Source organism: Poecilia reticulata, linkage group LG11, assembly GCF_000633615.1.
Source record: "Poecilia reticulata strain Guanapo linkage group LG11, Guppy_female_1.0+MT, whole genome shotgun sequence".
Taxonomy (NCBI): Eukaryota; Metazoa; Chordata; class Actinopteri; order Cyprinodontiformes; family Poeciliidae; genus Poecilia; species Poecilia reticulata.
The window spans coordinates 5,649,349-5,651,892 of NC_024341.1; positions in this window are offsets into that span (position 1 = coordinate 5,649,349).

Here is a 2,544-nt window from a genome sequence, read left to right on the forward strand (position 1 = left end):
AATCTTTTGAACTGTAATAGGTTTCCAGCCAGCAGGCATATTACTATTGGCACATCATTATTAAACAAAAGTGACACCGAACCATCACTTTGCAGGCGGTGCCAGATAAACGTTCGACACCGTGCAAATAATATTAGTTCTGCTTCCAGAGTCACCGGCTTATCTCTGGGATGCTATATTGGGTTCATATCCCTGTCGACTGGTGAAGGCCTTCTGACGGAAGTGTCTAAATTTATGAGTAGCCCGTATGTGTGTGGTGAATGTATGAATAGGTAGTTGTGTGTGTGTGTGTGTGTGTGCGTGTGTCGCACATTAACACTTTTATTTGTAAATGCTACTATAGCTTTGTGTGTGGGCGGGTAGATGAGTGCGTGCAAAACTGGATACATTCATATGTAAATAGGTGGTGTATGTGTGCCTGTATGTGCAGACGGGACCCATATCATGGTGTAATGAGATCCGCCACTGTTGGTTACCCTCACACAGTGGTAATTATGGCAGCGGTGAAAAGGACCGATGCTGAAGGCAGGATGGATGCTTTCACAAGCACATTCAGCCACACACCGGTCTCCCCGGACAGGAGGCTGCGGGCTAAATGACGACCCGTCCGTTTTTGTTTTTTTTTTTACCAGAGGGATGGCGATATGACTGCGTTAACTGGAAATGATGAATTAGACCTGCATGCGCCTTCTGATCAGCCCCATCTACCTGTTCACGCACACAATAACAGATTTAGAGGACATTTGAAGTGATGTTTTCCAGCAGCGATAACAATAAAAACATTGAAAATGAGAAGAGGAAACGTGTTTTGTTCATTCAGCTGTTGGAAGATCCTCGCTTGATTTGGCTCGTGGTGATTTCAGGAATGAATTGAATGTTACACATGGTAGCAGCAGCTGCATTCCCATTGACCATGTAGTTGCGCAAACTGACATTTCTAAAATAAATTTGCTTCATAGGACCCAAATTTCGAAAAAAACTAGTTTTTTGGTAAACATTGTTGATGCTAGGATGGGATGATTTTTGGGATATCAAAATTAATTTTGCAAAACTGCAATGAAAACACGTTTTCGCATCACATAAGTCATGTGATCCTCCGGATGTTGCCACTGGCACAAACCAGAAAGACGACAAACAGGAAGTAGCTGGAGGATGATGCCGATGCATGTTTTTTAACGACTTATCGTGGGAACAAACTTGTTTACGTGTGATTTTTAATTGTTTTTATTTCTTTAAAACACTGCAATTGCAAAATAGTTTGACGTTAGTGGAATATCGACAGAGTTTGTATCTTAAATGCAGCCAGTGAGTCAGGTGATCTGGTAAACAGACCAAAATGTAATTCTAATGAATTGCACTTCTGTATTAAACACGCCCCTTTCCCAATGCTTAACCCTGATCCGCCGGCTTTACATAGAAAACAGAGACTCAACAATCTGCCATATTGGATCGATGACAGATGACAACGTGAAGAGAAGCATGGTCTGAACCACCCCTCCTTCCGTGTGCTTGCATCCTGTCCCATGTTGGTTCCTAGCATCTGTCATCTCTGTAATTGTCCTTGTGCTTCCGCTTCGCCTCGGCAGAGTGGCCGACCCGCTCGGCGGTGCTGCCGACAGCCCGCTCTGCCTCATGGGCTCTTCGTCTCTTTTCCTCCCAGACAATCACATCAAACAGAGTTCTGATTCATTTCCTCGGTGCTCGCCTTGAACCTTTCAACCACAATTTCGCTCCTTTTTACACCTCTCCGTCTCCGAACACAAGCCTTTCCTCCTTGCTTGTCTCTGTGGCTAATGGACTCCATAGTGTGTCTTTTGTGCCGAGGGGCCCTTAATCAAATGCATTTTTCAGTGCCTCATATAGGCAGCGCAGTGGAGAAGCATAAAGAATATGGCAATATTCTACGAGTGGAAGCCATCGACCATCAATGTGGTGCACTCAGAGTACACATGTGCATGTAGCCATTTTCCTCAGCTTTTTGTGTGGATACCTCTTCAAATGGCTGAGTTTGAAAGGCTTTTATAGCTGCTTGTCAACAAGGCCATTTCTCCCAAACTCCAAACCGTCTTAATCAAGCTTTTGAATGCTCCCAGCTTAGAATCCATCTAATCATTGTAGCCGTAATGGTAACAGGGTTGAAGAGTTCTTGGAAAAAGCAGCCTTGCCCTTGGCACTTTCCTCTTGGCGTGGTTTTGATGTAATTGGATCGCTGTGACTAAAGCAGCAGGGGGCTTGTTCCTCCTTCTAAGGATTTCTTTTTAATTTCCTTGCTTCTGACATTTGATGTTTACAAGATATATATATATATATATATATATATATATATAGAGAGAGAGAGAGAGAGAGAGAGAGAGAGAGAGCTATACTGTTGGATGTGACAGGATAGATGTTCAAAAGTGAGAAGATTGAACCATGAACATGTGGAAAGTGACTCAGAAGAATTTAGAGCATGTGTTCCTCTTGCAACACCTACATCGTTCCGTTTTTGAAACTGAAAAAAATGGAAAGTGGAGTAGAGGAAGAGGCCAGAAGAGTGTGTACAAC